The following is a 25,013-nucleotide window of genomic DNA, read 5'->3' as shown; positions in this document are numbered from 1 at the left end:
CGGATGTCCGCGAGTAGGTGGCAAACTAGTGTCATGAACTCAAATGAAGTGACTTGAATTACTTTTAGAGCAAACTTGTTAGTAACAATAGTTATCAAATTATGGATCTAACATGAACTCTAAAAGTATGAGCGGAAGTGGAGGTATGAAATTATCATATGATGGATAAATCTAAGACAAATATCGTATTAATGTTTGGAAGGAACAAAAGAACATTCCAAAATAGTTTTGATGATTAGCAAATATTAAAAGTTTTAAGTGGGAAGACTTTTCCTGGAAATAGGATTCATAAAGGACAACGGACTAATTTGAATGTATTCGTTATAAGGAATGTTTGAGACTATGAGTCGTAATGAACAAGTTTTGCAGATACCAAGTGGGCAATATAACTTCGATCTCATAAACTATGAGATATTTCCTTGAGCAAGCTAAGAAATTAAGAGGGCATGAAAATAAGTTATTGTTTATTAAGGAAGTCCAATCACAAAGAGATTTTTGATTTATTTGAAGATACTTTTCAGGTACAACTTGATGTATGCATGACTAAAAATAATGCAGGCATGTGTAATAGTGATATAGGAGCTATGTATAGTAACAATTATTGATATTGAATGGTATTCATGTATGTTACAAGTTAAAAGTTTTAAAGATTTATATTTGATGCACTTATGGTATATGTACGGCCGAGTGAGGTCAAGATGGTACATTATATTGTGTATTATTGGTTGTTGAGCGATATTGTTATTGGTTCCCTTGTGGGGGCTTATTTTGGACAGGTTAAAGTTTTTGGATAGTCTTAATTATAGGGGAAACTCTGTCGAAATTTTTAAAAGTTTGTAAAGATAGCCAAATTTTAAGGGCCATAAGTAAATTGAGATTTTGGAAAGAAAGTATAAGACCCATGTAGTCATAAGTGCCTATGCATAATGGCTGGAGGTAAAAGAATGGTAACTCTATCCTTAGAATTGACTTGTAAAACATTCGAGGACGAATGTTCTTAAGTAGGGGAGAATGTAGCACCCCGTAAAAATTTTGAATTACTTAAGCGCTATTAAGAAAGTTGATGTGCGCTAATTATATTATTTTGTGTGCAGATGAGGACTATTAATATGATGGATATCAATTAGTTATCATAATAAGTATTCGAGACATATTATAAGTGATGTGGGGCCTAAGGATAGCCCTAAGTCCAAGTCAAGTTGGAAATTACATGATAGACTAAAGTTCCAAATGAGTACGCATAAGACCAAACTTTTGACGAGCATATATACATATATATATGGGTTTATATGATGGAAAACCTATCAAATGAAATATCCTCGAGTCTAGTTTCTAACTCTTCAAACCTATGTCAGGATCCAATTGGTCATGAACATCGTAAGGTGCTGCTTTTCGCAAATCCCACCTTTGGTAAGGATTGGCTTTTTGTTCAAGGGTATGTTAAAAACCATCGTCTTTTCTTTGTTTGTATCACCGAGACAAGAAGGCATTCGAAAGGCCGACCACTATCTCATAGGCATTCTGGTGGTAAAACCGACGACTACACGGCTCTATACCAAGTCATGAGCGATAGCGAAGCCATGGCTGGTAATCACATCGGCCATAAGGTGGTCTATCACCTCGGTTGGGGAGAAAAGCTTTTTTGTAGACTTTAGGGTTCCACAGGTTCCAAAGGCTAAAAGCCGGAGTAGTTGATCCAGTAGTTCTAAATGTTATTTGGACATTCCTTCAAGAAGTTATGACTAAATTACCAAAGGCTAGAAGAGGAGTCTATGGATGCGAAGCATCCGAGGCCGCGTCTGAAAGAAAGGCTGACAGTGAAGTGCTACCATAGCATCCAGGTCCGTATCCGAGATTCAAAGAGGAGTGAAGTGGGGATGCTAAGCATCCAGTGCCGCATCCGAAACCCAGAAATCCGGGCTTATATATACAAAATCGAGGGAAGAGAGTATTTTGTGTATTGGGGGTTAGGATTCTTGATGATGAAGAGACGATTTTGAGATTAAATCAAGTCCAATCAACTAAGGTAAGTTGTTAATGATATTTTGAATTGATTCTTACTCAATACACATGAGTTCTAACATCATTCTTACATCCAAATACTAGATTTTATCACCAAATCCTCGAGAACACAAAAATCACCAAAGTTGTGATTTTTCAAGATTGATCTACTAGAGGTAATTCCAATACCTCAAACTCGTTTATTATGAGTAGTTAGAAGTATTTGAAGCATTTCTTACAAGTTTCAATGGTTGAAAGATTGAATTATAAAACTCTAGTTCATGGCATGAATAGTACTTTTGAGAAAATAAGAGAGAAGATAAATGGTAATCTTGGCGATGAAATTTATGAATACAATGAACCTATGGAATTATTTGTTAGCAAAGGATGGAAGTGATCAACTAAGTAATCGCTCGAATTGTATATTTTGCAAGTGTTGATTATGGAAGATGATGAATAGTAACTTGGTGGCAATGGACAATTGATTTGTATCATTAATGACTTTGAATGGGTATTAATACATAAGAAAGAATTTGAATGGTCTAGCATGTAAAACTATTTGGCGATTTGAGTTGTTGGAGGCTTGTAGCCAACTTATAAGCCATAAATGGATGTTGATCAATATTTTAGGTCATATCCTAATGTAATTAGGATATCTAATTGGAGATAGAGACTTGTTGGTGATATTGAGTATTTTAATCAATATTGGAATGATGGAGGAGGATTGAAAGCTTGTGAATGTTAATAAAGCGAAAGTGAGTAAGTTGATTAAAACTTATTCTTCTTGAGGGACTTACTCTAAAAGCATGTTTCGAGTTAATACTTAAGTTGTTTGCAAATGTGCTTTCGTGCTTGTGAGGACAAACAAGTATGGATGTCTCCATGTATTAAATATTATATTGCATATGTAGTGTCATACTGTTTTATAAAAATTTATTTTAAATCTTGTTGGAAAAATGACACTCAAGGTAAATGTTATAAGTTTTTATCAAAACTTACGTATTTATAAGAGTATACATATTTGAGTCCTAAAGATAAGTTTTCATGCAAAGTATTTCTTTTGAAAATTGATGAACATAATGGCTCTTGTGGTATCTTTTAAAGATTGATGTTAAATTGCTAAAGGCTTTAGCATGTTAAAGGTTATTTATATAAATTTTGTTCAAAGGATTTAGATTTTCTATAAATGCTATGATGTGATAAAAATAGATCATTTGAGGCTACTATGCTATGAATCTATTTTTGAAGTATCAAATATTTTGGGAGTTACTTGTGTTCACCGAGATTGGCTTCGGATATATCGTGTTCGTTGTCATGAAACTACACGTGTCGGTGTAGGCGTAGATGGCTACTTTGTGGAATAGATTACGGCAGAGTGCTCTTCCTCAAGAGAGAACTATTTTGTGCTATTATTAGCATGGCTAAGTCGATTCGTACGATACTACAATGAGACGACCTGAGCAAGTAGGATATATCATACTTGCCACTAGGTACATAACCTAGTTGACCTTCTTATATCGGTGATGGTATAGTACTCCCAGTAAAAGGTAAGGATGATTTTCTTATGTTTAGGCCTAAGCAGACGAAAGTGATTTCGATGACTTAAAGCAAATAGAATGATTTTATATGATTTTATACAAAATCTTGGATTGATGTAAATGCTTTAAAAGTTTATATTGCGGATTATATTTCACTTGGTTGTTATTTAAAATAACAAGGGTCGTGAATTGATAAAATTTCTTATCATTTTATATCAAATATTGGTGCATTATTTTTATAAAGTTTGTTCCAAGAACTTAAGTTAGAGAGAGTTTATGGCACTTATTGAGTACCACTGTAGTGTACTCAACTCTTTAGGAACCCCTCTCCAAGGCCCTGCTTACTTTACATGTTTCAGAATGATGTATGATACGTGACATGCGGTCAGGAAAGGATGACTTTCTTTCCGAGGTATTACGAAGCACCACTTTTATTTCGTGGTAGCTATCATATTCTTCCTTATTTTATTTTGTAGGAATTACTCCAACCGTTGGTTCTATTCTTTGGTACAGAGACTCCATAAATAGTTGTGAAAGGTTGTAGTAACCAGGTTGTATACGACATACATGAAAGTATATCTATTTTACTTAGTCTCGTTGTTATTATCATGAAAGGCGTCATGTGTGATTTTGAATTGGAAAATATTTTATCATTTAACTTGAAAATATATATGATTTTCAAGGAGCTTCCGCAGTTAAATTAGTTTTCATGCATATGATTTGGGTGCATCACATGGTTTGGTTCACTCGGGTCGGGTAGCGTGCCGGGTGCCGATAACGTGGCTTTGGGTCGTGACAATTACCATAAATTGACAATAGGATATTCTCTTGAAGAATGTGATGTAAGAATTTCCTTTGACCTGAGATCGTGATAGTAATTGACAAGTTATTTATTGTGCTTTAATACTAGACACCTATGGTCCTAAGGCAATAGTAGATAGGATATCGGGTATGAATAAATACTTGTAGAATTAGTGATTGATCAAGATAGAATCTGTCAACTCTTGGTAATGAGTTTAAGCTCTATGTTGTCATAAATTATAAACGACCAAACTAAGACCTTGGCCAGAAAAATTGAATGAAAGAAGAAAAGAGTTACTTAAGTCATTCAATGATCAATTATATTTGACATGAACACATAGTTGGCCGCCTATTAGGATTTGAAAGTTGAACCACATCCTAGGGTGACCCAGAGCTATACTTCATTCTATCCGGTCGTTAAGGAGTATTGCTAGACGCCACCCTTGATTAGTATATTGATGTGATCAATTTACTACCGGCTTAGTATTGAACCTATGGGGTCGCTCACTAACGAGCGTTCTGATCTTTGCTAAAGGATTAATTACTTTATTATTTGATAATTAAATTAAAGAATTTAATTAGTCAAATAAATTTAGTTATTTGTCCAAATGAAATATTATTATATTCTTTGATAGCACAGAGGATATAATTAATATTGTGAACAAATTGAAGTTTTCTATTTGGAATAAAAAATTAAATTATCTCTTGATTAAAATATATATATGTTATATATATAATTAATATTTATTTATATATATAGTATGTATATAATATATTAGTCATGAAGATTTATTTGGAAAAACCAATTTAGGATTGGATTGCCAATAAGTCTAAGGAAGGACGTGATGTTGATTCAAACCCATTAAGAATGGGATTGGTATTTTTTAATATAATATATTAATTGATACTTGTGTTCCAGTTGGAATTGGATTTGAAATCGGCAGTCACGATGCCAATTAGATGGAATTTCGAATTTCCATATAAAATAAAGTTTATTTTTGGAATAAATTTTTACCCTAAATAAATCATTACCTCAATCAAATAGGAAAAGAGTTTATAGGTGATGCTATATAAAGGGTGAAGGAGAAATTTTGCCTGAGAAATTCTTGAGAAAGTAAGAATGCAATACAAAGCCAAGAGAGAAAATACAATTACAAGAAAAAGTGCTTCTCGTTCTTCTACCGTTGAGTTGAGATTTTTGAGAAAAAGTTTAGCACAATATTTCATTCAATTTGTTCACGGGTTTCATTGATCAAAGAGTTGATAGCAAGGATCGGTCTCGGTATGGATACACATAGAGTCTTCGCATTATCAAATAAATTTTTAAACGAGACTCTCTTCACCAGGTACGTCTTAGATTCGATCTTTGACATGTAAATAAATTTTAAATACGAAAAGATCGGCCTAAGATTGTTATTGTTTTCCACTGCATGTTACGAAATCTATATGCAATCGTTCAAATAGTTCAACCCTCTGCCTAATTAATATTTTTTAAGAGGCATGTAAAAAAAGAAATACGACATATAATTTGAGATGAAGCAGTAATAAATTTTATGCATAATCTATCATTTGTACACATACTTTACCACTATTGGACTATCCACAAAAAAGTTGTCTGAACATAAGTTAGTTATGAAAGTTTCGTACGTATATGTGCATGCGTCTACTTTTAAATTTCATTATCAAGTAAATAGCATGTTTTATATTTTTATTGGCTAGCTGAATTTATAGAATATAAGGATTTGAAGAGTATCTCAAGATCATAGCAGTCAGAAAATAATTCTCAAGATCTTTTAATAGATTAGACAAAAATATATCAAAGAATATTGGCAAGTGATCAACGAGATAATTTCATGTGAAATAGTAAGTAGTTATCATCTCTTAATGAACCTAGGGATGATTTTGGTAAATTAGCAAGATCTTCTTTGTGTAAGATAATTTAGTCAATGGTCAGCTCTAACTTACTATATATCTATCAAGACTTATATATACTTCTTTGCTAATTAGTTTTAATATATTGCCATCATGGTAAGTAAAACTACAGTATAACATGGAGGATCATTAATATCTTTTAGATATCAAATATTCCTTAATATTTGGTAAGCATTATGTTTTCTCCACTATAAAAAGAGCACCCATACCATAGAGTTTCTCCAAGCAATTAGAAAAAATGATTAAGTACAATAAACTCTTGTTCTATCTAGTAAACCAAGCATATTATGGCTTTTAATCTCCCTCTCATTTTCACTTTTATAGCTCTATGTTTGTTTAAACACTGCACTTGTGCACATGTTAAAACACTCATGCATCTTTAGCTGGTTTTCAACCAGCTGTAACAACATATTATGGCGCTCCAAATGGAGCAGGAAGTGGTAATTAATGATGTTATACTCTGAATAAAACTTTTTTATTAATGCATACAACATTTGTTTTCGTTAATTTAATTTATATATATTAGAGGTTGATTTCGACACACAGTCAGGATAATTAAACTCGATCTTTTTAATTGTTTTTATGAGATTTGTTATTAATTGGACCACACAATTAATTTTCATTTTTGTAATGCAAGATGGAGGAGCTTGTGGATATACAAATGCTGTATCACAAACCCCTTATAATTCCTTTGTATCTGCTGGAAATCCTCCTCTACACACGAAAGGCTTAGGCTGCGGAGCTTGCTACCAGGTCCATATTAATTCTTGCCCATAATTTAGTTTTTCGTCACTTCTAGTAACACGTTATAACATATTAAAATGCACTAACTAATAGTGTAAAAATTAATTTGCACTGTCAGTATATATTAGTGAAATCCTTCGATAAATTGCTCTAATGTCTAAGACTTTGTGAATGACTTATACCTTGAAATTATAGGTGAAATGTAATCTTGGCCCTTGCTCAGCAAACCAGTGACTGTAACCATTACAGATGAATGCCCTGGGTGTTCAGGTGCTATTCATTTTGATCGAAGTGGAACTGCCATGGGAGCAATGGCCAAGCCTGGACAAGCTGACGCGTTACGTAATATGGGAAATATTTCAATCTCTTACCAAAGGTACATACTTTTCTGAATAGAGATATATATACCGACAGCACAAAGAATATTTATTAAAAGCAGTTGTATTTGTTATTGTAGGGTACCGTGACTATACAAGAACACAAATGTAACATTCAAAGTGGATCCGGGATCTAATGCTAATTTCTTATCAGTAAATGTAGAGTTTGAAAGTGGAGATGGTGATATTAATTTAGTGGAGCTTGTGCCAGCAAGATCTACGCAGTCGATAACTATGAATCATGTATTAGGGGCAACATGGAGTACTAATATTAACCCTTCAACACAGCCTGCTCCATATTCTCTTAGGCTCACAACTGAGTTAAATAAGAAACTTACTGCTCCCCATGTCATTCCTGTTGGCTGGAAACCTGGACAAGCCTACAATTCCAATGTCAATTTTTTTATTGTATTCTTCAACACAAACACAAAAATAATGAGTAAAATCAATGTCACAAATATGACTTTGAAATGTTCTCCTTTTAGGAGTTTAATAAATATCTTTAAAATATTATTATTTTCAAGTCGTTTTTTTTTGTCCTCTTACTGTATGATCCTCACAAGCAATGGAAAAAGAAAGGGAGAAATACACGAACAACCATTTTTAGGTATGCTATTTAGGGATTAGTCATTGTTTATTTTCTCCTGAAATTTTGTACGAAAAATAATAAATTTAGGACAATTCCGTTGAACGGAAAAATTAAAATTCATGACACATTGGCTAATTCCTAAATACCAGACCTTTAGAGTGACTACCTAGTATCATTTCTACGGGAGAATGCATCAATATCTGCCCACGACCCTCGAGTATTCACAATATCCGCCCACAAACAATCCCTAAAGTTATGAAAATTTATTAGAGAACGCTCTTTTTTTTCCTTCAATCTTTTTCCTCTTTTCTCTTCTTTTCTCTTCTCTTCATCAGAAAACAACATCATTTTGGCCAATTCAGGAGACTTGTTGACGTCGTGTTATAATTCCATATATTTTGATGTTATTTACCCTATTTGCTTGTTATTTGGATGCTAATTTGTGCGACAATTGAGGTTAATAGAGTTTATTTTACGTGTAGGAATGCTTGGACATAAAGTGGAGAAAAGTTATACAAAATGGTACCTGAAAACTACAAAATTGAGCAACAAAAGAAGACATGCAAGGCAATGAAAAGTCACGGCCATAGAACGCTTCATATACTTCTCTTGTGGCTGGAGTGTGCTGGTTTATGCTGCTCAAAATTTGGATGATTTCATGCTTAAAGTGGTAACTAACTCCAAGTCTTTGTAAATTATCAATCAGCTCCAACTTCTCTAATTCTTCTAATCCCTCAGCCATAATAATCTTCTTCATTTCCTCCTTCAATTTGTTAAAACACTCCATATACTTCTCTCCCTATGCAACACATTTACAATTGATGATCAGCTCGAATATTAACGTACATAATCGTTTGAATGATGTTACAACGAATTAGTTATGCAGATTATTCAATAACATGAATATGTGCTAAACAAATTATTTTACCGCATAATTATTGTGTATGGACTGAATATATTCAAAATCCCACATAGTAGGTTCGTAATTCCTTGAACATCTAGTGGGATTTTGATCTGATGCTGAAATAGCACTGATTAGGTGATGGTTCAGTTTTCATGCCGCATGTAGCTGCGGTAGAGAGTGTAACGACCTGGCCGGTCGTTTTGAGTTCTAGCACGTCGTTCGGCGGTTTGAGACCTTGAGTAGTTTCACTTCAGGTATTATGACTTGTACGTGTGGTCGGAATTTAATTTTGGGAAGTTCATGATTGATTTGGAAAGAAAATTCTAATTTCGGAAGCTTTAAGTTGGAAGAATTAACTGAGATTTGACTTTTAAGTAAACGATATCATAATCGGGATTTGAAGGTTTTAATAGGTTCGTATGATGATTTCAGATTTGAGCGTATATTCGGGTTGAGTATCGAATCACCTAAGAGCATTTCGGCGCTTATTATGGAAGGTTGGCATTTTAAAGGTTTAAGAATTTCAAAAGTTGGTTTGAAGTGGATTTTGATGTTATCGATATCCGTTTGGGGTTCCGAGCCTTGGAATAGCTTCGTTATGTCATATATGACTCGTGTGCAAAATTTGAAGTCATTCCGAATTGATTTGATACATTTCGGCACAAGATATAGAATTTGGAGATTTGGAAATTTATAACTTTGATTCGAGGCGCAATTCATGATTTTGATGTTGTTTGATGTGGTTTAAGGCTTCGACTAAGTTTGTATTGTATTTTGGGATGTGTTGGTATGTTTGGATGGAGTCCCGAGGGCCTCGGATGCCAATCAAATTGAAAACGGATCGAGTTTAGACTTGGGAGCAGTGCTGACGCAGCTAGGATCTGATACAATCGCACCTGCGTGGAAAGGGCCGCAGGTGCAAGACCACAGAAAGCGGCCCTGGTGTCGCAGAAGCGGTTGGGCTTAAGGTTGGTTGGAGACACGGGTGCAAGGGGTTTACCGCACATGCGGGCGAAGGAGCGCATAAGCGGAGGTGGTCTGGGTTGGAAGACCGCAGGTGCGGTCGTATGCGCGCATGTGCAGAAGCTGCTCGAGTTAGGGAGGCCGCAGATACGGGGAGGATTTCCGCAGAAGAGGATGCGCATCTGTAATTGAGGGCCCGCAGAAGCATAAAGTTGCACCTTGGGGAAGCAAGTGCTACTGTTACGCAATTGCAAATGGTCGTTGGGCAGTGTGTTCTTTTAAGAACGGGATTTGGCCATTTTCTTTCATTCTCTTTTAGTTTTGGGAGATTTTTGGAGAGCTTCAAGTGGAGCTTTTCATCATCTATGGCAAGGTAAGTGACTCCCACCTATTACAAGTTAAATATATAATTTGTATATGGATTTAAACATGGAAATTAGTAGGAATTTGGGATTTTTTGTTGAAAACCTAGAATCTGGTCTTTTTGGATTTTGACCATGAAATTGGACATGGAATTAGGAATAAATTATATATTTGAGTTCGTGGTGTTATGGGTATGGTTTATCTTCAAAAACTTTCGGAATCCAGGCACGTGGGCCCGAGGGTTGGCTTTATCGACTTTTCGAGCGGAGTTGGGAATTATTTAAATTGATTAATTATGGGTATTAGAGTAAATTTTGATTGGTTTGCACATTGTTTGACTAGTTTTGGAGTGACGAGCATCAGTTTGAGGTGTTAGAGTGGCATTGGAGCCGGTTATGGAACTTCGAAATGAGGTAAGTCTCCTGTCTAATCTTGTGAGGGGAAAACCTAACCCTAGGTGATATTTATTGTTATATAAAACTAGTTGTGGGTGCTACATGCGCACGGGGTGACGAGAGTCCGTACGTAGCTATTACATGTTTATGTCCGGGTAAACTTAGGATCTTATCATGTAATATCAGAATTCTTTGAACTCATTCTGCTGGCTTAATTAGTTGAATTTATAATTGAAATTGATTTAGAAATAAATATATATATGTCCACTAGGCCAAGCCTTAACACTTTGAGTTGTGGCCGAGTTATTTGAGAAATGGTAAAGATCATCTTAATTTTATGCTCATGTGCTGTATTGTAAACACGTGTCTCATAATTCGGTAAATTCCTTCCTTTTCTTGTGGAGCGGGCTGAACGCCTCAGCAGTATATAGATGCATCTATGGTTCATGCCACACGATCCTCGACAGTGTACACATTATTCTGGATCGGGCCGAACGACCTCGACGGAATTGTGCGTTATATCGGTAGTAGTCCGAATATTCACGAGATAAACCTTCCCACTAATACCCAGTATTTTATATGGTATTTCTTATTTATTTTATATTAGCACTTGATATTTTCAAAGCTATTAACATAGAATACAAGACTGAGAAATTCATACCTTAAAGGAAATATTCGGAAGATTATGTAACTTACAGATTTACCGCATTATTGCTGTGTGCTTTATATCTGCTTATGATTTATCATATTATTTATTTGGACCTCTAGTAATTGTCGATGTCGTCCCCTCATCACTACTTCGCCGGGTTAATCTAGATACTTACTGGGTACGCATTGATTTACGTACTCATGCTGCACTTCTGCACTAAATGTGCATGATCTGACAGGTCATTTGGTGATCATCTTGGCACGTAGGCACACTTGTTGAGGGGACTTCATGTAAGCTACATTCTAGGCTACGCATCGCAGGCACCGAGTCTTCATCGTACTATGTATTTTATCATGTCTATTTACATTCTGGATAGATGTTGTATTATTATTGTTGTACTCCTTAGAAAACTACTCATGCACTTGTGACACCGGGTTTTGGGGGTTCCTACAGGTGTTCATTATTGTAGTTCACGTAATATTATCATTTTACCCTGTAAATTTTATTTTATACTATCTAACTAATGAAAATTATGATTTCAAAAGTAATAAGAATGAGTAATTAAGTTGATAAATCACTGTTGGCTTGCCTGACGGCGGTATTAGGCGCCACCACGACCTATAATGGATATTAGGTCGTGACAACTTGGTATCAGATTATTAGGTTCACTTAGGTCTCACGAGTCATGAGCAAGTCTAGTAGAGTCTTGCGGATCGGTACGAAGACGTCTGTACTTATCTTCGAAAGGCTACAGGGTTGTTAGGAGCACTTCCCTTCTTGATTTCCTCATCATGCGGTTTGATTCCATTGAGGCTTGTTCCTTTATTCCATTCCTACTAATTCTTATACGATGTTGAGCGCTAGTGTCAATTGGATGTCGTGTAGTTATATTGGTACTACAGATGTGGTGCAGGATGTTCTTCCCTACGTGTTTGGGCAAACAATTATCGTCGCCTTGCGGAAGGATGTTATGTCATTTTAGCTCAATAGCTGTATTTCTGATGCTTTTGAGGTATGCACAGATTTCTATGATGTTCATGCGTCGTTATCTCACAGTATTGATGTAATGGTGGGGTGCTTATTTATGTGCTGAGGCACTAAATGGCTCGAAAGGAGGATTCCTCAGTGCACAATTTAAAGGTTCAGCATTTAATTCCAGCGGAGAAAAGGCAATCGGACTATAGATATTCAGGTTTTGGTTGATGGAGTAATGAGATTTGATATTTTCGAGTGTGGTGGAATTCTCATTTGTGATGTGGTGTCATCGTCCTTGTTTGAACGCATTAGGGTTCACTAGTGTTATGGTCTTCTTTGATTTGCCTTCGGGGCAGGGTGTTGTGAAATGGTGCCTGAGGAGCGGTTGTCAGAGATAGCGGTGTGTAGCGGTTCAGAATCGAATCGGTGTTTCTAATGCCGATTGCTCGAAAAAGATGATCTTCGAGGAGGTTTAGAGTTGGTAGCAATTTATCAGTTCAGGTGATACAGAGATGGATTTTGATTTAAGGCAGCAATTGGGCAATGAAGGATGAGGAAGGACATGGGAGGAGGTGTCTCACGGTGGTTGAATTACTAGCAGGTCAAGTATGAAAAGCAGAAGTCAAGAAGTTGCTTAAAGGAGATGGTTTAACCGAAGTACGAATGGTAGATTAGCATATAGATTTTGTGGAAGGATAGCCATGTGCCTTGAGAAAGTTTAGAGCGGTTTGGTAATCATGATGGATGGTGATTTGGTCTATGAATTTTATTTGGGATGGTGGTTACTGTATCTAGGAAGATTGGATATGGCAGGAAGGAGTTTTCTTGAAATAAAGAGGAGTGTGAATATTTGATTATCGTTACGGATGCAACATAGCTTCGAGTTTGGAAGGTATTGTTGAACTTTCAGTTGATGTCAACGGGGAAGGAACAAACTTGTACAACTAGTGGACGAGCATGGGCTCAGGAGGGTTTACTGAACTCGTGGTAGTTGTACTCGGTGCAGCGTTGTTGGAAGATGTCGGCATGGAATACTATAGGTGGGCTATCTCCTGTGGACAGGTCGTCGGTTGTGTGATTTTGATGAAGTTTCTACGAAGATTTCTACTTACTACGAAGCGAAAAGTCGAGTATACGATTTTGGCTGATAATTCGGAATGTTCATGAAAAGTTTAATAAGAAACTACAAGAAATTTGGCGGGTTGACGGTGCGAGATCATGGTAATTGAGATGGAGAAATCGTTGTGAGTTTTAGGTTTACATAATTGTAGCTTACAGCTAAGCGGGGGAGCCCCACCTTCTACGATTGGATTGCGTGGTTATCTGCTTGTGCAGCTTCTGGTTATCGGTGCATTGGTGGATTATTTATGACTAAGAAAAGGAAACATCAGGGGTAATTCAGCCAAGAACTCGATGGATGTGTGCTATATTCAGCTTTATCTGTCATATTTAGGCTTTTGGGTAGACTCGGAGTTTATGCTTCTTATGTGTGTAATGTACAAGGAAAGGAATTCAGCTGGTTGCTTCTTCTAGAGGGTGTTCATGTGCTAGCAGAGCATTGGAGTTTGGTTATATTCGGAACCAGGTCAGAGTGGGTGACTCTCGACAACAGTCCTAGTGGGTTCAAGAATTTAAGTGCAGTGCCTAAGGATTTTTGGTCCGTTGTGTGGTTAAGGACCGAGTTTTCGTAGTGGATTGCGAACGGAACTTGGAATGTTCTATGTCATCGTCGGATATGTGGTACAGTATTGGAGTAAAGGAAAAAATAGCTTTGGATTTGCGGAAGGCCTTGCAAAATAGGTGTACCAGTTGGAGATGCTATTGTGCGCTTGAGACGGGTATGAGATGGTTCATGAGCATCGAGACGATGTGGTCTCGCGATTCCGGTCACTCGGGATGAGTGCGGATTGGGTTTGTATGTTTTTAATGGAGGTATTATTATTTCTGAGGCAAGTCCAGAGTAAATTGAAAGAAGTTAGGTCGGTTATTAATGGTTGAATCAGCATGATTGTGGCAATGATCAGTTCCTTCAGCATGTAAAGTTATACATGTGGTTTGTGGATATACGAGCGGGCTTGACAACCACCGTAACTTGACTGATTCAGGAGGTATTTGATTCAAATGGCCTTGGTGTGTAAAGGGATTTCGGAAGAGTCATGATGGTCTAGATCACGACTTGAGGTTTGTATTTTCTGTGGTTTGGGAATTTAATTGTGTGTTGCATTGGTTCTTCTGAAATGAGTTAAGTGAAAGGTTTCTAGAGCAATGAAGTGTTTATTCTACTAGTAGTTCAGGGGTTATGATGAATTCTTGTACTCTCGTGTAGCGGCATGATGGGTGCAGTGAGAAGCATGGGAATTGGAAGTTGAGGATCAAGGTTGCGGTTCGGTGTGACAAGAATGTCACGAGCTCGGATGAGTAGGGAAAAACTCAGATGTTCAGAGTAAGCTGGCATTTTCTTTAGTGTAACCTGGGAACGACTTTCTGTGTAAGAGGCCTTGTATATTGATATGCGGATTCTTGATTTGCTTTATAGAATTAGTAAGGTCGGTGGTATGGAGGTGCAGATTTTGCTACCTGGTGGAAAAGGTCATGGGATTGTGCCCCACGAAAAGATTGTATAAGCGTGGCATGTTAGTCATTTGATTGTGAAAGATTAAAACCAAGTATGGAGGTTATGGTAATATCACAAATGCGAGAGTTTATGCCTGAGAGGCGTCCTATTCCTTTGGCTATGGACAGTGTGAGTTTGTTTCGGATTTGATGGTTGTTCTTATGTGTCATGAATAGGTCCATCATTGATCTTTGGAAAGTTATTGGCCCAATATAGTATGATCAGAATCGGTGTGAGGTCTGTTGGTGGTTCTAAATGTGAGTGTGTGCTCTATGTCAGGTCGAATGTGTTTGTTCGTCATAGCATTTATTACGGAGGAGTCTTTGGGCATGGGATGTTATTCCCGTTGTCAGCTATTCCGTGTAATCTCTATTGTGCCATGTGGGTTATGAGACGGCTTGATTATTCGCACACGTGTTGAGGTCCCTGTAGCTTGTGGTGTTAGGTGAGAAGGATCGCTCTCGAGATGTAGATCATTTATTGCACCTTAGTTGTGCTTGGGTTTCGTAGCGTTTGGCGCTATCCTTCTCCCCAAGATTTGTATTATGCACTTGGCGTGCTTGTGGTCGACATTTGGGCATTTCGTAAGTATAAGCATTACGGCTTGATGTGTATGTTTTCTTCTTGATTGTTATGTGTGGATCGGGTGGCATGCCGCCACTGGCATGTTATGTGGATTGGGTTGCACACGGTAATAATGTCATGTCGGATCGGGTTGCACGCCGCAACTACGAGATGTTGAACATAGTTCCTTACACTCAGTTTCTGTCTTGGTTTTCATCCCTGAGGTAGGTTCACAACATCTTTTCAACCATTTTATTCGTTATGCAGGCTGGGTGATTCCCTGTCAGAGTTCGTTCTTCCTTATGAGTTATATTCGAGTGGTAGCTTGTTGGCGCTTTGATGGTGCTACTAAAGGTCTTAGACGGTATTTGAGATGGCTTATTGCCCGAGCAGCTTGTACTGGGCGAGACAAGATTATTGGACTTGAGATCAGTGCGATCGTAGTTATATAGAGCATATTAAAGAGTAAACATCGTCATTCAGTTCAGAACGAGATAATGGTTCTTGTTAGGAGGAGAGACTCCATGATTTGTTGATTCGACAGGTGGTTATTAGTTACTACACATCTCCTCCGCTGTGGCAGTATTTCGAGAGTTGGAACAAGACTTATATGCATCATAAGACATATTGCGGGCACCAGATTCGTGAAATTCTAGCTATTGTGGTCAGAGGATGTTATTATGGGCAACTGACTTATGCGGTGGTACAATATGTGGTGATTGGTACGGTGTTCGTATGTTAGAGTAAGCTTCTGTAGAGAAATTCGGAGGTTGGAATTTGGTTCTAAGGCTTATTAACTAAATAAAAGGGAGGATCTTCAGTCTGAATTAAGTTAATGTGTTCAATGGGATTGTGGTGGCACGGGTAGGTGGATTTTGAAGTGGATTTTGATGTTATCGATGTACGTTTGGGATTCTAGGCCTTGGATTAGCTTCGTTATTTCATTTATGACTCGTGTGCGAAATTAGAAGTCATTCCGGATTGATTTGATACGTTTCGGCACAAGATATATAATTTGGAAATTTGGAAATTTATAAGTTTGATTTGAGGCGCAATTCATGATTTTGATGTTTTTTGACATGGTTTAAGACTTCGACTAAGTTCGTATTGTATTTTGGGATGTGTTGGTATATTTGGATGGGGTCCCGGGGGCCTCGGGTGCGAATCAGATTGAAAACAGATCGAGTTTGGACTTAGGAGCAGTGTTTAGGAAGCTGGGATATGGTGTAATTGCACTTGCGTGGAAAGGGCCGCAGGTGCGAGACCGCAGAAGCGACCCTAGTGTCGCAGAAGCGGTTGGGCTTAAGGTTGGTTGGAGATGCAGGTGCGAGGAGTTTACTGCACCTGCGGGCACACAGATGCGGGCGAAGGAGCGCAGAAGCGGAGGTGGTATGGAGTTGGAAGACCGTAGGTGCATGTGCGGAAGGCTGCTCGAGCTAGAGAGTCCGCAGATGCAGGGGGGTTTCCACAGAAGCGGATGCGCATCTGTGATTGAGGGCCCGTAGAAGCTGAAATCTTCCACCTTGGGAGAAGCTGCATCTGCGAGGTGGCTTCCGTAGAAGCGGCTACTGTTCCGCAGGTACGAAAGGTCACTAGGCAGTGTGTTCTTTTAAGAACGGGATTTATCCATTTACTTTCATTCTCTTTTGGTTTTCGGCGATTTTTGGAGAGCTTCAAGTGGAGCTTTTCATCATCTATGGCAAGGTAAATGACTCCCACCTATTACAAGTTAAATATATGATTTGTATATGGATTTAAACATAGAAATTAGTAGGAATTTGGGATTTTTTGTTGAAAACCTAGAATCTGGTCTTTTTGGATTTTGACCAAGAAATTGGACATGGAATTAGGAATAAATTATGTATTTGAGTTTTTGGTATTATGGGTAAGGTTTATCTTCAAAACATTTCGGAATCCAGGCACTTGGGCCCGAGGGTTGGCTTTATCAATTTTTTGAGCGGAGTTGGAAATTGCTTAAATTGATTAATTATGGGTATTAGTGTAACGACCCGTAAACATTTAAACCAAAACCTCGGGGTTTCGTGGTGCCATGGTAGATTCCTGTATTATTATAGTAGAAATCCTTCGCGGCGAGCTTGCTCGCCGCGGTTCTAACATTTTGGATTGAACAGTACCCTACGGACTGAGAGGAAAATGTTTCAACGCATTTCTGCGGCCCATTATGCGGCCGCATAATCACTCTGCGGACCGCATAATGGCCGCAGAGTGAAGAAGTAAGTTGGCCAATTTGAGGTCAGCATTGCGGTCGATTATACGACACCATAACCACTATGCGGACCACATATCGGTCGCATAATCCCTCTTGGGTTTTAGCGGAGGGAGTTCTGCGGTGCATTATGCGACCGCAGAACAAGTATGTGGACCGCATACTGGTCGCATACCTAGGCTGAAAGTTCAGGCCCCTGAGGGCCATTTATGCGGTAACTTTGCAGACTGCATAACCATTATGCGGTTGCATATGCGACCGCAGACCTGTGTCGGGGCACCCATTTTCTTAATTTAAAACCCGACCCCCATTCCGTTAAAACACCCTTTAGTCTATTTTGAAGCTCATTTCTGATATTTCTAGAGTGGGAGAAAGAGGGTTCTAGAGGGAGGGCCTAATTTTCATCAATTAATCTTCAACCATCACTCAAGGCTTTGGAAATATTCAAGTAGAGCACCAAATTCTTCATCCTAAAAGGTAAGACCTCATCATCCCAACTCTTAATTTCAAACATAGCTATAATGGGGTACTAGGGTGATACTTCATGGGTATGAGGGTGGTTCATCTTGCATGCATGTGATAAAGAGTGTGAGAAAAATAAAAAAGTTAACTAGAACCATGAACGTTTTTCTAATTTTGGGTTCAATTTGTATATTACTAAAATAGATTGAGGTTGCTAAGGGTTCCGGATAATTGTAGAGTCTAAAGAAGCGCAATTGAGGTATGTATGGCTAACTCTCTTTTTCCTAGAATCGAACTCCTGGTGTCCGAATAATTGGTGTAAGTTCCGACTTGATCATACTAGAATTGTTTGCCTTAGTGTGTTGGGTTGAAAGATTTATGTTCCCTAATTGTTTTAGATGTTTATCATGTCATCATGCTATTTGAGAACGTAACTATGATTTTCCAAGCTCCTTCCCTTATGTGCACAATGCCTTATGTGATGGTACTTATCGACATGAATGATGACGTTATTTGAACGAATAAAAAGGGAAAGACTTGAATTGTAAAATGTGCCCAAGTGCCAAGAACTACTTAATAAATGAGGTTGTTTGTGCCATGTAACGAAAGATAGGAAAGAGATGTGAATTGAGTGAGCAATTGAATGAGGTTATGTCTCAAGTGAGATGGCTTAGCCGATCGGCAGAGATCGGATGCCATATTGTACACATGGTGGCATTTGTGTTGGAATTATTGAATTACATTGTGGATATGGATATGTCACACTTGATATGGCTTAGCCGGTCGGGTCGAGACCGGACTCCGTGTAAAAACACGGTGGCATTGTGAGTTGTGGCTTTGGCACTAAAGATTATTAACCTAAAAGATGGAAAGATTGAATTGGAAATTATGTGATCCTTACTTGGTGTTTCTTTGTATTTCTGTGAAGTACTTATTGATTATTATGACTGCTTTCTCTTTGTTTCACTGTTCATTCCACTAAGATTGGTGTTTTCCTTACATACTAGTACTATTCGACAATACTAACGTACCTTTTGCAAGGGGCACTACATCTTTGAATGGATGTAGGTGGTTTCATCGCAGTTAGTGCCGATCGCAGATAGTGGTCCTCTATTTCTCTCCTCACAGCAGTCTTGGTGAGCCCTATTCCTCGTAGGGGTCATGTAGTCCTTCTTTTGTATACGTTTTCATATTTTGAGGTATAGTCGGGGCCTTGTTGCCGGCATTGTCATGTTACTCTGTTGTACCCTTAGAGGCTCCATAGATGTTTATGTGGGTCATGTATGTGTGTTGGGGTGGTCGTTGTATCGAATTGTATTTTGGAAACTCAACTATGGCATAATGTACCTATATAAGGAAAAATGAACTAGCAATGTTTATATATTTATATAACTGATCTCTCCCCTATTTTACAAATGGTGATACGTTCCCTTTTTGGATTATGAATGAGTCGGGTAGAAAAGGTTTACTAGGCTTGCTCGACCGGGTTCACTCGGTTGAGCGCCGGTTGCGCACATCGAGGTTGGGGCGTGACAAACTTGATATCAGAGCCTAAGGTTTTAAAGTGTCCTAGGATGTCTCGGAGCCGTGTCTAGTAGAGCACTTCTTATCGGTGTGTTGTCGACCACATCTATAATTAGGGGGCTACTTGGACATTTAAGAATGATACCCTTTATTGTTGTTCTATATCGTGCAATAGAGCGGAACGTGAGGTTGTTTTTCCCTAACTCGTGCATTGTTCTAACTTTCAGTAAATGGCACCTAAGAAGAGAGCGAGAATTGGCCAAGAAGCCAATACCACCCCATGAGTGGTTGTTGATCTATTACTTCATAATGCAGGTAAGGATAATCCCCCAACTATCACACTGCCTGATTTGTCTAATTCAGAATATACTACCCCAGTTCCTACACCCGCGGAGGGTGCAACAATCCCTCCCGCCGATATACCTTTTCCACCTCCAGCCCCTGCTCCCGGTCCAGGTATTTCTGATGGAGATCTTAGAGGAGTTATTCATATGTTGACTCAGTTAGTAGCTTCCCAGGATCAGAGGAAAAATGTTGCACCCACCTCATTTAGCTTGCAAGGAGATTCTTCCGGTTCCAGGGTAAACATATTCCTTCAGTTAGACCCTCCGGTGTTCATAGGTACTGATCCCGGGGCAAAACCCTCAGGATTTCATTGATGAGATGCATAAGACTCTCCGAATTATGCGTTCTATGGAGACAGAGGGAGTAGAGTTAGCCTCCTATCATCTGAAACGGGTGGCATATTCCTGGTTTGAGATGTGGGAGGATTCCTGTGAGGAGGGGAGCCCTCTGGCGAGATGGAGTGAGTTTGCGGATGCCTTCATAGACCATTTCTTGCTTGCCGAGACTAAGGCAGCCCGTCCTGTGGAGTTTGAGACCCTTAAACACGGTAGTAAGGGTGTGTGGGAATATCACATGGAGTTCGTGCGCCTGTCAAAGTATGCTACTCATATGATGTCGACTATGGGGACTAGGGTGCGTCAATTTGTGCAAGGCCTTAGCCCTTTGGTTATTAATAAGGCTGCCACAGCTGCTCTAAATTCTGACATGAACTATGGGAAAATGGTGGCATTTGCTCAAGCTACGGAGGATCGAAAGTTGAAGCTCAGGTTGGAACGGGAAAGTAGTAGTAGGGCCCGATCAGTGGGCAACCTTGGGGATTCATTCGGAGGTGGGAGATCAGCTTTTCGGGGAGGATCATCAGGGTCGTCCCAGTCTTATGCTCAGTCTTCAGCTAGTGCCCCATATCAGGGCACGGTCAGTAGCAAGGGAGTCGCTTTAGGTCTGGTCAGGGCAGTAAGGGATCCCACCATCAGGGTTGATAAGGAGGGAGATTCCGGCAGCAGCAGAGGGCCCCATGCCCTAAGTATGGGAGGATACATTCGGGAGTCTGCTACCTGGACATGCCAGTATGTTACGGATGCAGAATGAGAGGTCATATTCATAGGGAGTGTCGTGCATCCCGTCAGGGTATAGGCAGGGGCACAACTCAATCATCCAGTCCTACAACTGCTATATCTTCAGCACCCCCTCCAGCTCGAGGCCCTCCAGCACCTACAGGGCATGGTGCAGCTAGGGGTGGTGCACAGAGTTCGGGAGGACCGAGCTGATTCTATGCTATGAGTGGTCGACAGAGTGCAGAGGCTTCCCCAGATGTCGTCACAGGTATATTGACTGTTCAATCTCATGATGTGTATGCCCTTATTGATCCCGGATCTTCTTTGTCCCATGTTACTCCTTATGTTGCTATGAGCTTCAGGATAGAAGCGGAACAGCTTCATGAGTCATTCTCTGTATCTACTCTTATTGGCGAGTATATTATGGCCGCACAGGTTTATAGGGATTGTGTTGTCACGGTGCATGGTCGGGATACCATGGCCGATCTTATTGAACTAGGGATGATTGATTTTGACGTAATAATGGGAATGGATTGGCTTTATTCATGTTTTGCCAAACTCGATTGCCGAGCCAGAATCATGAGGCTTGAGTTTCCTAACGAGCCAGCTGTTGAGTGGGAGGGGAATAAAGTTATGCAAAAAGGTAGGTTTATTTCTTACCTTAAGGCCACGAAGATGATCAGGAAGGGGTGTATTTATCATTTGATCCGAGTTACGGAAACCACTGCTGAGGTGCCTACCCTTGAATCTGTACCAATTGTGAATGGATTCCCCGATGTATTTTCGGATGAGCTCCTTGGAATTCCTCCAGACAGGGAGATTGATTTTGGGATTGATGTGATGCCAGGCATGCAGCCTATATCCATTCCACCTTATAGAATGGCGCCGACAGAATAAAAAGAGCTAAAGGAAAAACTAAGGGATTTGCTAGAGAAAGGTTTCATCCGACCGAGTGTGTCGCCTTGGGGCGCACCGGTTCTCTTTGTCAGAAAGAAAGATGGATCGCTGCGGATGTGTATTGATTACCGGCAACTCAACAATGTCACAATCAAAAACAAATACCCATTGCCTAGAATAGATGATTTGTTTGATCAATTACAAGGTGCTAAGTTCTTCTCCAAAATTGATTTGCGGTCCGGGTACCATCAATTGAAGGTAAGGGAGCAGGATATTGTGAAAAGAACTTTCAAAACTCGGTATGGGCACTTTGAATTTTTGGTAATGTCTTTCGGGCTAACAAATGCCCCGGCAACTTTCATGGATCTTATGAATCGAGTCTTCAAGACGTTTCTTGACTCCTTTGTGATAGTATTCATTAACGACATCCTGGTATATTCACGAAGTCGAGAGGATCACGCCGACCACCTCAGGGCAGTTCTGCAAACTCTTCATCAACACCAATTTTATGCAAAGTTCTCGAAATGTGAATTTTGGCTTGAATCTGTTACATTCCTGGGTCATGTCATCTCCGGAGAAGGAATTAAGGTTGATCCTCAAAAGATTGCAGCAATGAAGGATTGGCCTAAACCTACTACTCCAATAGAGATTCGCAGTTTTTTGGGTTTGGCTGGGTATTATAGGAGGTTCGTGGAGGAGTTTTCCACTCTTGCCTCTCCATTGACTAAATTGGCGCAGAATCCGGTTAAGTTCCAGTGGTCCGATGCTTGTGAAAGGAGCTTCCAGGATTTGAAATTAAGGTTGACTTCGGCACCGGTATTGACCCTGCCAGAGGGTACGGAGGGGTTTGTGGTGTATTGCGATGCTTCAAGGATCGGTCTTAGGTGTGTATTAGTGCAACATTGTAAGGTTATAGCATATGCTTCAAGGCAACTTAAGAATCATGAAAAGAACTATCCAACTCATGAATTAGAGCTTGCAGCGGTGGTTTTTGCATTAAAAATTTGGCGTCATTATTTGTATGCAGTCCATGTAGATGTATTCTCGGACCACAAAAATCTCCAATACATTTTTAAGCAGAAGGAATTGAGCTTAAGGCAGAGAAGGTGGCTTGAGTTGCTCAAAGATTATGACATCGACATTTTGTATCATCCGGGGAAAGCTAATGTGGTGGCGGATGCTCTTAGTCGGAAATCTATGGGTAGTTTGGCTCACTTGGAGGCATGTCAAAGGCCCTTGGCCCGAGAGGTTCACCAGTTGGCCAGTTTAGGAGTTCGTCTTGCGGAATCTAACGAAGGGGGAGTGATTTTGCGGAATAGGGCGGAATCATCGCTTGTGACGGAGGTCAAGGAGAAGCAATACAATGATCCAGTATTGATGCAGCTAAAAGAAGAGATTCATAAACATAAGACTACGGCTTTTTCTCTTGGCATGTATGACGGTACATTACGGTACCAAGGACGACTATGTGTTCAAAACGTAGATAGTCTTCGGGAAAAAATCATGGTAGAAGCTCATACTTCTAGATATTCCGTGCACCCAGGTTCTACGAAAATGTATCATGACCTCAAGGAAGTTTACTGGTGGAATGACATGAAGAGGGGTGTGGCGGACTTTGCGGAAAAATGTTCAAATTGTCAACAGGTGAAGGCCGAGCATCAAAGGCCCGGTGGGTTAGCACAGAGTATAGAAATTCCAATGTGGAAATAGAAAATGATCAATATGGATTTTGTGGTAGGGTTACCGCGCACTCCGTGTAAGTTCGACTCAATTTGGGTGATCGTGGATCAACTCACGAAATCAGCGCACTTCTTGCCAGTTAAATACACCGACATTGCGGAACAATATGCTCAATTGTATATAAGGAAATAGTCAGGCTTCATGGCACTGCAGTTTCCATCATTTCCGATCGAGGGGCCCAATTCACAGCTTATATTTGGAAGAAATTTCAGCAAGGTTTGGGTACGCATGTAACTCTTAGCACGGCCTTCTATCCACAAACTGACGGGCAAGCAGAGCGTACTATTCAGACGCTTGAGGACATGTTGTGTGCGTGTGTGCTTGACTTCAAGGGTAGCTGGGATGATCATTTCCACTCATATAATTTTCTTATAACAACAGCTTCCATGCCAGTATTCAGATAGCGCCGTTTGAGGCTTTGTATGATAGAAGATATAGATCGCCGATTGGGTGGTTTGAGGTTGGAGAAGACTAACTAATAGGACCAGACCTTGTGCATCAGGCTATAAAAAAGGTTAAGATCATAAAAGAGCGGTTGAAAACTGCTCAAAGTCATCAAAAATCCTACTCGGATGTTCGTCGCAGAGACTTAGAGTTCAAGGAAGATGATTGGGTGTTCTTGAAGGTATCTCCCATGAAGGGGATCATGCGGTTTGGAAAGAAAGGGAAATTAAGTACGAGGTATGTCGGGTCGTATAGAATCACTCAAAGGATAGGTCAGGTGGCGTACAAGCTTAATCTACCACCTGAGATGTCATTAGTGCACCCGGTATTCCATGTGTCCATGTTGGAGAAGGTAGTTGGAAATCCGTCCGCTATCGTGCCAGTTGAGACCATCGAGGTTAGTGAAGAATTGTCGTATGAAGAGATTCCGGTTGCTATCCTTGATAGACAGGTCCGGAAGTTGAGGAACAAAGAAATTGCATTCGCAAAGGTATTATGGCAAAACCAGCAAGTCGAAGAAGCTACTTGGGAAGCCGAGAATGAAATGAAAAAGAAATACCCTCATTTCTTTGAATAACCATGTAATAACTCTATAAAGTTGTTCCCCTTAAGTTTTGTATCACTTGTTCGGCTAATATAAAGACACTACCTTCTGGTTATATGTCCCCCATGAGGCTTCGGTTGGTGTCATTTTGTATTCTGTTGTGTCATTTAATTCTATATATGTTACTAAGGTGTATTTTCGGGAGATCCCTGACAGGTGGATAGGCCTAAGTACAAAGGAAACTCTGGCAAAAATTTCATAAAGTTAGGAAGTTAGGCAAATTTGGGGCTGATAGTATGTGGCATAACTGAAACTATGTTAAGTAAACCTTGATCCTCATTCGAGGACGAATGATCTTAAGTGGGG

General features: G+C 39.4%; 1 long non-coding RNA gene across 1 annotated transcript; it reads left to right on the top strand.

Annotated features, from left to right (window-relative positions):
- The first annotated feature begins 7,081 nt into the window (after positions 1-7,081).
- Positions 7,082-8,745, top strand: LOC138908190 (uncharacterized). Its single transcript, XR_011415098.1, has 3 exons — positions 7,082-7,392; positions 7,474-8,000; positions 8,465-8,745. It is a non-coding gene; the product is annotated as an uncharacterized lncRNA (long non-coding RNA).
- The last annotated feature ends 16,268 nt before the right edge of the window (positions 8,746-25,013 follow it).

Source organism: Nicotiana tomentosiformis, chromosome 1 (assembly GCF_000390325.3).
Source record: "Nicotiana tomentosiformis chromosome 1, ASM39032v3, whole genome shotgun sequence".
Lineage (NCBI taxonomy): Eukaryota > Viridiplantae > Streptophyta > Magnoliopsida > Solanales > Solanaceae > Nicotiana > Nicotiana tomentosiformis.
Note: the sequence above shows the minus strand (reverse complement) of the source record. Positions and strands in the feature narration are given on the sequence as shown.